This window comes from Pelodiscus sinensis, chromosome 10, assembly GCF_052426305.1.
Source record: "Pelodiscus sinensis isolate ZL-2025 chromosome 10, ASM5242630v1, whole genome shotgun sequence".
NCBI classification, from domain to species: Eukaryota; Metazoa; Chordata; order Testudines; family Trionychidae; genus Pelodiscus; species Pelodiscus sinensis.
The window spans coordinates 19,292,826-19,306,975 of NC_143061.1; positions in this window are offsets into that span (position 1 = coordinate 19,292,826).

Consider the following 14,150-nt stretch of genomic DNA (forward strand, 5'->3'; position numbering starts at 1 on the left):
GTAAAAACTTTTAATATTACGGGGCTATTAATGAAGTGATTCCTGCAAAACTTAATGCAATTTCATTATTTCCTTATGTTGTTTGCCATCATTGTTTGGTGTATGCTTAAATAAATTTTATTATAGTTTTTTGGGGAATTTGCTAGATTCATTTACATTTACTATTAAAATATTAAAGGTGTCATATATTGCCTGACATACAGTGGCTGCTCTCTGTCAGTATTGTTAGCTTTTAAGTCAAACAGATGCAATAAAAACTAACTTTTATTCTTCTTCGAGTGATGTCCCTGTGGGTGCTGCACTGTTGGTCTTGGGCTTGTCCTGGTGCCACAGATTGGAGACCTTTCTTGCAGTATCTGGCCGGGCCATGTATGCACAATGGGGGTACATGCCATTAGCCCCTTTGCAGTTTGTGCGCATAGCCCATCTGCCCTCAGTTCCTTCATTACCACCCTCGATCGCAGACAGACCTCGAGTTCTCTCCTACCTTCTGATTCCTATAGAAAAGATTTTACGAAGAATTAGTTTTTTCTTTTAAAATGGTTTCCTGTTGTTCTTACTACTTAGTTTAATTGTTACTTGAAAAGTTCCCCTGTAAATAGTTGCTTTAACATTTTTCTGAGGGAGCCTCACTATTAGCCTCCAGCCCCTGGTCCCTCAGGCCTTTGTTTAAAACAATAAAAGGAAACAATAGGAGGATAGTAGGAAATACTACATAGAAAATTAAAAGTCAAAGCCTTCTCTCTCATATGGCTTCATTTCACACTGTAAAAAAAAAAAAGGGGCCTCTCTCAAAAAAAAAAAAAAAAAAAAAAGGAGAGAAACAGAGAAAAAAGAAGCAAGACAAACAGACAAAGACTTACACATATTAAAAATAAAGACAGTACTTTTAATAGCAATCACATCTGCACAACGTGGTAGCAAGATTGCCGCTCTCACAGTCTCTCCACCCTATACTGTATTTCAGAAGGACAAAGTAATCCTTTGACCTCCCCCCTCCTTTCTGCCGAAATTGCTCCGATTTCAATATTAATGAGCCCATCATCCTACCAAATTTCATGTCCAAAGCCTCATGTTGCCTATGAAGAGACCATTCTACATACCCTCGATGTCTACAGGGCTCTATCATTCAATATAGACCGTACGTGATCCTTTCACAAATCACACATTTTATTTGTCTTACTTGCTGAACGTTCTCATGGAGCACCTCTCTCCTTTCAGCACATTTCCAGTTTCATTTCATTAATTATTATCCACTGCTATTCCCTCCAAGGCAGACCACACCCTGCACCAGGGATTATTCAACATGAGCCATAGCTGCAGTGTTCCTAAGTGGCACCCCTCTTAAGGACATTTTCTGTGTGGCCACTTGGTCATCTAACCATACCTTCATGCGACATTATGCAATTTCCATAAGGATGGCCATGACTTTGACTGTTGCCAGCACAGTTCTTTCCACATGGGGACATCACTCGAAGAAGAAGAAAAGGAAGTTACTCACCTTGTGCAGTAATGACTATTCTTCAAGATGTGTGTCCCCGTAGATGCTCCACTACCCACCCTTCTACACTGCTTCTTCAGATCAGCTCTATCAAATGGGCGTACATGAAAAAACTGAGGGCAGATGGGCCATGCAAACTGCAAAGGCACGAACGACATGCACCATCCCCCAGGTCGCTGTTAGAAAGGTCTCTGATCTGTGGCACTGGGATGAGCACGATACCAACAGTGGAGCACCCACGGGGGGACACATCTTGAAGAACCATTGTTACTGTACAAGGTGAGAAACTTCCATTAATCATAGAACCCTATATTAAAGAGATCAGAGGAGTGCTTTTTAAAATTTCTGAATCAGACAAAACAGTTACTGTAATTATCAATTCTCTCAAAAGCCCTAATCAAGGTTGAACCACACTGGGGTAGGCAATACAGTCTATAGAGAGAATAGTCCCTGCCCCTGCAGGGCTTACACTCCATTTGAAGATCATCTAATCTGACATCCTGCACATTGCAGGCCACAGGCCCTCACCTATTCTCTCCTGAAATTAGACCCATAGCCTCTCGCTGAGTTAGTGACATCCTCAAATCATGATTTAAAGACTTCTAGTTATGGATAATCCATGTATTCTAGATACTAGCGTCAAGTAAACCATGCCCTCACAGCCTCAATTAAAACTGGATTCCTCAGGCTTCCAAAAACTCAGTGCTCTGGACCCTCCCCGAGTATAGGGGTTAGACAGGGCTTTCCTGGCCTCTCAGGGTACATCCACACTGCACCTGTAGTTCAAAATAAGATATGAAATGTGAACTATGCAAATTGTAGCTCTTATTTTTATCTAATTTCAAAATAAAGTGCTATTTCAAAAAGTCCCTTAATCTTTGTGGGATGCTGCTGTGGTGCGCCCATTATTTCTAAATCTATTTCAAAATAACAGGCATGTTTAAAGACAAGGAATAGCTATTTTGGGATACTTCTGATATCCTGAAATAGTGCTGCTGTCTAGACATAGCTTCATGGTCTTCTGCTGCAGAGGAGCACTCTTCTATTCCTCTCCTGTTCTGACAGAGTTGGTACTCTCCTTTATATCCCATGGCCGGGAGTTATCAGCTCCAATCACTAAAAGTGTTTCAGTTGTGGCTGCTTTTCCCATCTGCCTGCTGTGCTTCTTTCCAGAATGCTGATCCTGCCCCCCCCAAACCTTTTAAAAAAGGACCAGACTACCTGGTTACAGGCACCAGTTACACCAACCATTTAATTTTAAAGGTGAGACATTCAAAAGCAGACATGGTTAGCCTGATTTTGCTCTCATTGAAACCAATGGAAATTCTCATTGCTAACAGTCCCTTGTTAGGTGTGGAATTTTGGTTTTAATAACCAAGTTATTAGTGTTAAACCATTTGCTTTCATGCATTGACTACTGTAAAAAAACAATATCAAGTAAGTGCTAGGTTTTTAGTCACATTATTTGCCTTTAATTTGTTAAATGTTTTGCAATCCATTTTCACAGCAGCTGTGCTAGTTCTTTTGGCTTGGTCTATGCATATTATTTCTTTTATGAAGGAAAACCATTTATCTAGATAGGGTTGAACATACCTTGCAGCTCAATGGCAAAAATGTTTGGTGATCAAAGAGATCCCCTTATTACTCATTATTGTGGAGCAGTTTCTGTAGATGACTTTCAATGTTTAGAATGCTTAAACAAATATAAACTCTGCTCATGGATCCAAATATAATCTAGACTCATGGATTTCCAGATATAGTTACAAATAAGGCATTTGTCCAAAATACGTTCCAGTTTAGAGTGACTTTTGTGTCAGCCATAATCAGCTGGTGTCTACCTTACTGTGGGGATAGGTAACAGAAATGAAATCTTAAACCATTCTTAAAACACTGGTGGAAAGCAGGCAACCCCACCATATTGAATAGGCATGATATTTCACCACTTTTGCTTAAGGAATTAAATAAGGAACATGATACTACATAGTCATTTAGGATTGATTTTGCGCGTTCAGGCTATTGCCTGTCTTAGAATCAAATGCCCACATCAGAGCACGTAACAGTGCCAGTAGTGAAGTGACTCTCCAGGAAAGAGGGGCTGGAATGTGGGTGAATGAGGGCCTTTATAGTCCTTCTCTAATGTAATGGAAGAAGAATTTCCCTAAACCAGTGATTGGCAACCGAGGCTAGTGAGTAGGCCGCATGAGTGGCCCTCCATCTCAGCAGGCCACAAGATTGTGGTAACCAAGATGTTCTTCTGGGACAGGGAATTTTTGCGAACTGTGCTTGTGTACCTAGAATTTGCGGAGTTGACCAATTGAACCATAGCAGCACTTTGATTGGATTCAGAGAGAGTGCACGTTTCTCACAATGTTGTGTGCAATTAGCATGCTTTTTATTTCACATTCCCTTGCTGTACATGTGTGTCATTTTAGTAATACTGGTAGGAAAATAATGATGTGGATGGAATCCAGCAGCATCTGGAAACTTTTCATGTGAACTACGGTAAGCCAAGTGTCTCACACGACACACACAGAACCCCAATGGGATGCATGTAGCTCTTGGGCTGCAAGTTGCCCGCCACTGCTCTAACTTAAACAGGCCCAAAGTGAACGGAGGAAAAATTCACAAGGAAGTAAAATGCTTCTGCCAGCTGTGGGCAGGTAGTTGCCTACACCTTGTGTTATGTATTTAGACACTGTGAAGAATAAGACAGACTTAACAAGAGATGTCTAGTATAACTTAGTCTCTCGGCTCTGCTTCCCATTCCTGGTGTATGGGTAAGAGTGAGGAAACTAAGTGGGCTCAGTTCTAGGTGATGGCCAGCTTGCTCCAGTCCAGTTTTTCAAGCCTCTTTCTGTTGTACATTTGGAAATTGCAGAACTTGCTTGTGTTTGCCAGGAAACCCAATTTCCATCCTGACAGGATTAAGTAAGCTAATTAGTGGACTTCTCCTTGCCTTCTCGCTACACAATTATTTTCTCACTGCCTACCAAATATAAAGGTACATTGTTAACTTTTATACTTAAAGTCCAAATAAAATTAGAAATGTGCTTTTTTTATGGAGAAAGCAATATAGCTGTAGGCTGTGACATCTGCAACTGTGGTATGCTGTGTTTTTATAGCATGGCCTTTAACAACTGTAATTACAAAGAGATTCTTTAGGTAACTGCATTTGCCAGCATTTGCTAATTGTGTGAAATGTTCTTGGTCATGAAAAAAGCAACTTAAAGAATCAAACCATTAGCTAGGGTACAGTGGCATCAAAATAGCAAACAAGGTCAAATATGTATAACCAGACAAAATGTTAAATGATAACTTTTCTAGCTGCTGAGTAAGCCTTAATACTACCAGGAACTTTTTAGGTCAAATCAGCAGTTAAGTATTTTAATTGACTACCTAATTTTGAAAGAACATACATTATTGTTATTTCAGAGTGCTAATAGTCAACATGATGCTGATTAAGCAGAAAGAGAAGGTCACTGTCCTAAGGTGTTTACCATTTCAAATACTGTTAACTTCATCACGACCTAATATACAAATGTCCTCATTGCACTTCATTTTCTGTACTTCATTGGCAGCATGCAATATCTTCTGACACTTTAAGACATTTATAAGTCACAAGACTTCAAAAGCCGACTCTGTATAGTGTGTATGCCATTCCATTCAGCAGTGCAAATTAGCTTCTCTTAACTGTCTCAGATAAGCATCACCAACTTACGTTTTATATGCTGTCTGAAATGAGTCTGTTTTAAAAGTCAAAATAACTTTCCCAGAGCATAATTTTGCATGTATTTTTTTCTATCTGAATATATTCAGCATTATAATTTTTTGAAAGCTCATGATGATTTTACTGAATGGAACTTAATATGACAATATTATAATATCTCAATAGTGGCCTATTTACAAGATATATCTAGAGAGTGTTTAATATTGAAATGTTATAAATCTTCTAAGTCTCTTTGTAGCATTACTGGCCATGATTAGGTATAAAATAAATAGTTACTCCAGATTGATGCTAATCTACTTTTATCTTAAAAACTAACACCAGCTAGATACCTACAGGTGCAATTGATTGTTATCATGAGATATTTCCCATAAAGGGGATAAGACCTCTATTACTCCTATTGCGTGGACCTGGTTTCTGTTGCATAGCTTCTCTCTTCATTTATCACTGATTGGTCAATGTACATATGTCAGAGAGCCTTGAACAAAGAATCCTCTATTCTTTTCAAACAACTCTCACCTCAGACCAGACCAACTCATTTCATCGCATGCATGTCTTACAGGTAACATGTAATGTATTTACAGGAAGCTTGTAACTTGTCAAGATTCATAATCACTGCAAGCTGTATATACTAATCATATTTAAGGAAGAATATATTTATATTGAAAGTATACTTTCTGGAATTGGAGTAAAAATTAGTCACCAGGAAATAATGTATGTCAGTCCATTTGGGCAGAGAGGAACTGTCAGCCCAGTCCATTTAGCCAGTGGTGCAATGTAAAGATCCATAGCCTTGAGCAATAATAAAACTTCGAGTGGAAAATCATCAGAGGCAACTGCAAACAACTAAAACGTCCTGAAGGTTAAAAAAAAGAAATTTAAGGAGACAGAAGTTTGCCATATGGGTGAATAGAAACAAAAGATTGTTTTCAGTATAACACAAAGGCAGGAAAGGCACTCAGGATCCATTTGTGATGTGTCATTCCATACGCTTAATGAAAATACACTTACGGTATGTCATAACTCAGATGTGCTTTATATAAGATGGGTCATGGGCCATATCATTGAAAGGGTGATGAATATGATTATCTCATTTAGGTGCTCTATTTTTTTTTGTAGATAAAGTTAAGAATGTTAACATGAATATTTGTAATTTCATATTTGCTGCTTTGGACCACACCCACTGCAGACACCACTTCAGGTACAACAATGAAAGGCCACAGTGCTGATGGCCCATCAGCAAAGACAATGAACTGTAAAAGAGTTTAGCCATCTTAATAGGTGGGTTTGCCCATGAAGAATGGCTACAGAGACATATGACCACATCACCTGATACTGGAATCCATCTGGAATTCTGTACTATTCCATGAGAAGATAGGAGGGAGGGGATCAAACCTGAAACAAAGGCCTCACACTTTATGTAACTCCTATTTAAGAGTGGAGAGTGATGTAATCCTATTAGTCAATTATCCCGGGCTACCCCACCCAAGACACCTGCTGAAACAACTAAGATTGAATTGGGGGGAAGGAACTGGTCCCAGGCTGGAAGGTTCATGAAGAAGATTATTAGAAGTGTATTAAGGGTTGGCTTGCATGTTTACTTAATATTTTCAGTTACTTTGTTCTGTCTGCCACCTCTTATGACAACTTAAATTCTATCCTTTTTATACTTAATGAAATCACTTTTGTTTAATAATAAACCCAGTGTAAGTAGTTACTACCTGGGGGAGCAAGGAACTTGTGCATATCTCTCTCTACAAAAGAGCAAATTTCATGAGCATATAGTATATAGATCTCTATATAGTGTAAGATGCATTTATCGAAGTTCAGCTGGGAAAAAGCTCTCACTGTACTGCTTTCAGTCTTTGTCTGCAGCCTCAGGGATGTGGCCCTATCTCTGTGTCTCAGTTGATAGAGCTAAGCTCAAGGAGACTGGGTTACAGGGTTCCCAAGTTGTCAGGGGAAACAGGCTTAGTGGTGTCTCAGCCTGGCAGGTGATAGTCCCACAGGAATCCCAAGCTATTACACCATTGAAGCCATCAGACTTTTTTGCCTCAAGTATTGCTGGAACTAGTGTTTCATAACTTTATTATTGTTGTGCAATAGAAATTTACAATCTATTTTTCCCCTCTGCTGGTTTGGTTTTTTGGCAGCATGTTTAGTGATGTCCTGACTTATATAGGGACCGTTGAGATATTCGGGGCTCTATCTTGTAAAGATGCCTATTATCACCTGTCTGGATTTTTCACACTTGTTATCTGGTCAGCCTAAGCATGGACAGAGGCATTGCAAGGGGCGGGCGGGGTGGGCAGTTGCCCCTAGGCGCCACGCTAGGGGGCGCTGGGCTAGGTTGCGGGGGGGAGTGAGGTGCGGGGTACTGGGATCAGCTGGGCTGCAGGAGAAGAGAGGTGCTGGAAACCTGGGGCTGGACTCAAGGGGAGGGAGTCAGGGACAGGGAATCAGTGCTAGGATCAGCAGATTTGCACAGTTTGGGGGGAGGTGAGCAGGGAAATGGAACTCAGCTGGGCTGCGGGAGTGGGGAGGTGCAGGGTGCTGGGCGGAGCTGGGTGCAGGAGTGAGGAGGTGTGGAGTATGGAGCTCAGCATGGCTGCAGGAGGCGGGAGGTACCAGGAACCCGGGGCTGGACTTAAGGGGAGGGAGGGGCAGGAAATCAGAGCTGGGCTCAGCAGATCTGTGGGGCTTAGGGGGAGGTGCAGGGAAAGGGGACTCAGCTGTGCTGTGGGGGAGGCATGCAGGGAACCAGTGCGGGGCTCAAATGGGCTGAGACAGATGGGGGCAGGCATAGGGAACAGACGGGCAGCTCATCTGGGCTGTGAGGGGGTGCAGGGAACTGGTGCTGTGCTTCCTTGGATTGTGAGGGATGGTTTTGGGAGAGGTGCAGGGAACCAGGTAGGTTGCAGGGGATGGAGGTGCAAAGCAGCCTAGTGGGGCGGCACCAGGAGCCCTAAAATGACCTCCCCTGGTCCAAAAAATCCCTCACCTGGGACCAGTCAGATCCAGAGAGTGCCAGACCAGGGAGGTCCAACTCCTATCCAAATCCCCTCTTGCACCCTCCCTCCTAGCCAGACACCCTACCCCCAATATGCTCCTGCTCCCTCCCCCTGTCCAGACACCCTACATCCAGCCTGCTTCTGCACTCTACCTCTCACCCAGACCTCGCAACATTGCCCTTTTTTGTCCTTCACTTCCCTCCCAGATCCTGCGCTCCATTTCTACCCCACTCTTTGGCAGCCCTCTCTCACACACTGAACCCTTAACCTATGGAAAGCCCTGAACCTCAGTCCTCCCTGTCCCTTCCCCTCACCCCTTGAGTCTGGAATGCTACAGGAGTGCGTTGTCTCAGTTGGGGGCCACCTAAGTGAATGTTGGGGTTTTGGGAGGAGTGTTTTTGTTTCTCACTTGTGTGGTCCCCATCTGATTTTTCTGTGGGTCAGTGGCCTCCGATCCAAAAAAGGTTGCCTACGCCTTTTGTATTGGACCTTTTGTATTGGATATACATTAATATTTTACTTTATTTAAAATGAAGTTTGATAAACTAACATGAGAAAGTTAAAACATTTATTCTCCTTCAAGTGGTCCCCGTGGGTGCTCCACTGTGGGTGTTGGTGCGTCCTCGTGCCAGCGACTGGAGACTTTTCTAGCCGTTTCTGCCACGCAGGTACTGTGGTGCCCTCTAGTGTCGTTGGAATTGAAAGGCGCCTCTGTGTGCAGCTCCTCAGTTCCTTCTCTATCGTCCTCGGCAGCAGACGGGGCCCTCTGTTCTCCTTACTTCTCTCTAAAAATAGTAAAATACCTCATTTTATTCCCTAGTTACCTCATCATCCAAGTTCTTTAGCCCTATTTGCCTCCGCTGACTAGTTATTTAAAAAAAAAATCTCATTGCGGCTTGCCACTTTTCCGCAATCCTTCATGCCTGGCTCACCGGGCTTCAAATGTTGCGAGTCATGTCGAGATGTCATGCCTGCTTCTGACAGGCACTCCAACTGTATTAAGTGCGTTGGGGAGGCGGACCAGACTCGAAGTGCCTGCACTGCTCCAAACTAACGGCAAGAGCATGCCGAGACCGAGCCAATAGACTAAACACTCTCTTATATGAGAAGTCCCTCCGTCCCTCCTCAGAGGACTCTCCTATGCTGTCTGGATCACCTCAACTAAGTAAGGGTATCCAACCAACCTTTGATCCAACCAACCTTCTCGCAGCTAAGACCGATGAGGTGTTGCATTCTATGAAGGACTCTCGTACTACTCTCAGGACCCTCAGAATGTATACTCCTCCATTCAAGAGAACTAGGTACCAGCCTTCCCAACGCCTGAGAGAGCCGTTCAGGCAACAACTCAAATATGATTTCCGCAAACAAAGGTCTCAACGCCGTAGACCACAGCGACAACAACAACAACACGTCGCACGCAATCCACCATCGAGCAAGCAGCAGATTTGAAGGTCAGGTCGAGAGCCAGGAAGCCAATCTACTGACACTTCCAACCGGTACCCTTCAGTTCCACCACCCCCTCTGGGCCTTTTTCCACTAATGGTCCCTCATCACTTCGGACAAATGGGTGTTGGATCTGATTCAATCTGGTTACATTATCCCCTTTACCTCCCTTCCTCCCACCCACCCTTCTACCCCGTCCCTCTTCAGGGACCCTTCTCATGAAACTGTCCTTCTACAGGAGGTTTCACATCTTCTTCAACTGGGCACAGTAGAACATGTACCACCATTATTCCGGGGCCGGGGTTTCTACTCAACCTACTTCCTAACCCAGAAGAAGATGGGAGGGTGGCAACCCATCTTAGACCTCAGGCGCCTCAACAAATACAACGCATACCACCATTTCAAGATGGTCACCCTATCAACTATCATTCCTGCGCTCGATCAACACTATGGCTTTTGGCTCTCGACCTTCAAAATGCCTTTTTCCACATTACAATTCATCTTGCTCACAGACGCTTCTTATGGTTTACGGTAGGCATCCAACACTACCAATACAGAGTGCTCCCATTTGGCCTGTCCACAGCCCCCAGGGTGTTCTCCAAACCCTGACAGTCGTAATAGCCTCTCTTCGATGCCAGGGCATCATAATATTCCTGTATTTGGAAGATTGCCTCATAAAAAGTGCGTCCTTTGATGAGATGAAGGCTATGACAGATACCACAATAGCCCTTCTACTCAGCCTCGGGTTTCACATAAATTACGCAAAATCCACTCTACGTCCAACGTGGAGGCTGGAATTTTTAGGCGCCCTCATCAACACAGCCACAGCAAGGGCTACTCTTCCCGAGCACAGGTTCGCAACGATATGCGACCTTATCCAACGTCCACCTTCCACTCTCACAGTTATAACAGATGCCTCACTCATGGGATGGGGAGCCCACTTGGGACACATCACAGCCCAAGGCAAATGGTCATTTATGGAGCAGACTTTCCATATCAACCTCCTCGAGTTATTGGTGGTCAGACATGCATGCCAATGTTTCGCTCAGTACATAGCTCACAAGTCCATTACCATCATGACGGACAATACCACATGCATGTACTACATCAATTGTCAGGGTGGCGCTCGATCCCTTTCCCTGTATTCGGAAGCTATCAAGCTCTGGAACTGGTGCCTATCACACGGGGTCACCCCTTCGGCTGTTTATCTTCCCGGGATACTCAACGTCACAGCAGACGCTCTAAGCCATACATTTATGGACCAGCACAAATGGGAAATTGACAGACGCGTCTTCCTTTATTGTGGACAACCGAAGGTGGATCTCTTCACCACAAAGAACAATCGAAAATGCCACCTCTACTGCTCCAGAGGAGCCCTGGGGAAACATTCCCTCGGAGACGCCTTTTCCATCACATGAGATGCCTTTCTCCTGTATGCCTTTCCCCCTTTCCCGCTCCTACACAAAGTCCTCAACAGGATGAGAACGGACCAGGTGCTAGTCATTCTAGTGGCACCTGCGAGGCCCAGACAAACGTGGTATCCTTACGTCCTCAAGATGGCGGTGACAGACCCATATCCCTTTCCTCTCCACCACGACCTCCTCTCGCAGAACCACGGTCGGACTCTTCATCCAGACTTTCTCAAGCTCCATCTCCATGCCTGGCTCCTTCATGGCTCCAGGATGCCGAGACTGCCTGCTCGGAACAAGTGAAATACATTCTAATTAATAGTAGAAGACGTTCCATTAGGAAAACCTATCTGTACAAATGGACTCGATTCTCCCACTGGTATGCTCAAACCCACGCAAGCCCGCCACACCTCGCTCCTTTACCTACCTTACTGGACTGCTTATTATCCCTAAAACAGTCCGGCCTAGCACTTAGCAGTATCAAGGTCCACGCCGCCGCAATAGCGGCTTTTCACCATTCCATGGATGGCGCTTCTTTTCTCACTGACCCACTGACTAAACACTTCTTTAAGGGTCTACAGAATACCTTTCCTCCTGTCCATCCACCAGTCCCCATTTGGGACTTAAACCATATTCTAAAGAGCCTGACAAAACCACCATTTGAACCTATAGCCACTTGCTCCTGGTCTCATTTGTCTATGAAAGTAGCCTTCCTCGTCGCCATTACTTCTAGCAGGAGGGTGAGTGAGCTTGTGGCCTTGATGGCCGACTCTCCATTCACTGTATTTACAAAGGACAGGGTGATACTCCGACCCCACCCTAAATTCCTCCCTAAAGTACCCTCCCCCTTCCACGTGAATGAACCCATACACTTACCTGCCTTCTTTCCAAAGCCTCATGCTGACCCAATCCAAACTGCATGGCACGCTCTTGATGTCTGACGAGCTCTGGCGTTCTACGTTGATCGCACGAAGCCGTGGCGAGCCTCACCTAGACTCTTTATCTCTTATGCTGAAAGATCTAAGGGGCAAGCAGTCTCATCTCAAAGAATTTCTAAATGGATTATATCCTGCATTCGAACTTGTTACACCCTATATGGCAAGCACTTACTTGGAACTATCACAGCTCATTCCACCAGGGTGGTAGTTGCCACGACCGCCTTCCTTCGTAAAGTTCCACTGCAAGACATTTGCAACGCTGCTACCTGTTCATCTGACCACTCTTTTGTGCAACATTATGCTCTTTCCACTTCCATAGCATCCCCCATGGCAGTGGGGCAGGCTGTGTTATCCACAGTTACTACTACACGGCTCCAAACCCACCTCTGTGAGCTGACAATTGCTGTGTAGTCACCCACAGTGGAGCACCCACGGGGACCACTCGAAGGAGAAGAAGTTACTCACCTTGTGCAGTAACTGTGGTTCTTCGAGATGTGTCCCCGTGGGTGTTCCACTACCCATCCTCCTTCCCCTGCTTGGAGCCTTATACTCTAGCGGGTAGACAAGGAATGGAGGAGCCGAACACGCAGGCGCCCTTCAATTCCAACAACACTAGAGGGCACCATGGCAAAACGGCTAGAAAAGTCTCCGGTCGCCGGCGCGAAGTTGCACCAGCACCCACAGTGGAGCACCCACGGGGACACTTCTCGAAGAGCCACCGTTACTGCACAAGGTGAGTAACTTCATCTGTTTAGTATCAGAGGGGTAGCCGTGTTAGTCTGAATCTGCAAAAGCGGCGAGGAGTCCTGTGGTACCTTATAGACTAACTGAAGTGTAGGAGCATAAGCTTTCGTGGGCAAAGACCCACTTCGTCAGATGCATGTGTCTGATGAAGTGGGTCTTTGCCCACGAAAGCTTATGCTCCTACACTTCAGTTAGTCTATAAGGTGCCACAGGACTCCTCGCCGCTTTCATCTGTTTAGTAATTGAAATTAAACCATTTTCCCCAGCTGCAGGACTAGCAAAATGGTTTGGGTATAATTGTGTAATTAAAGGTGAGTTTCCATTATCAAGTGGCAGTCTGTGGAAAGATTTACATTGAGACATGTGGTCCACAGGCCAAAAAGCTCGAGAACCACTGCAACAGAGGCACCCCTGGCCTCTCCCCCCACAAGACTGCTGCAGGCTCCCTGCTGCTCCACAAGAGCCCACAGAGAGATCAGGTCTGTTACCACTGTGGTGAAATCACCATGTTGCTCCAGGGTGGATGATGGACAGACTTTGTGAGTCTTCCTCATCCAAGCAGTCGATTTAAACAGAGTGGTAAGATGCCACAAGAAAACATTTGGTGCATCCACAGAAAGGCAGGATATTTTGTCTCTCTCCAGAGAGAGTTGTCATGACTTATGTCGCTGGGTGAACAAGACCCTTTGTGAGCTCTGTGAAGAGGTGAGATGGTTTGACTTCTAGCTTCAAGGGATTTGTTCTTCTGTCTTTGGGGTGCACGTTGCTTTGACCTGAATGGAGTTAGCTGTGACAATGCATTTCTGTGTTATTCTGACACACAAACTGAAACCTGTGCTGAAGACCCCACATTCAGTGAGAGAAAGCGCTGCTGTCAGAAAAAGTAAATTCAAAGTTTCTCCAATTTTCTTCACAGATCACCTCTACCAGGCAGTGGGGCTTTTACTGATTGGTCCCTTAGATGTATGAAGGGTGACTAAATGTTATCTGGATCTTTTTGGGTCATATCAACCGATTGTTTTGGGCTCAATCCTAGATTAAAATTTAAATTGTATCAAGTCCTTTGTAAGCTGGTTGGGAAGCGGTCTCATTTGGCAATTATTATTCAGTATTATTTACATAATATACACATTGCCATCATGGTATTGACACACACATTTCTCAGTATCTTTACATTGACCTCCATGAGCAGTGTATCTTGTAAGAAGTGATGGGGATACAATGAAGTTGTTTAAAGAAATATGTTGCAATGGTAGGAAAAAAATGTGTGTGTCTGAAAACTGGAGGTACTGGAGGTACTTATAATTTTTTTAAAAGGGGTACTTTTTTTTATAAAGTTGAGAAACACTGCTCGAAGCCATTCCTTTTGGCCTCCCTGTT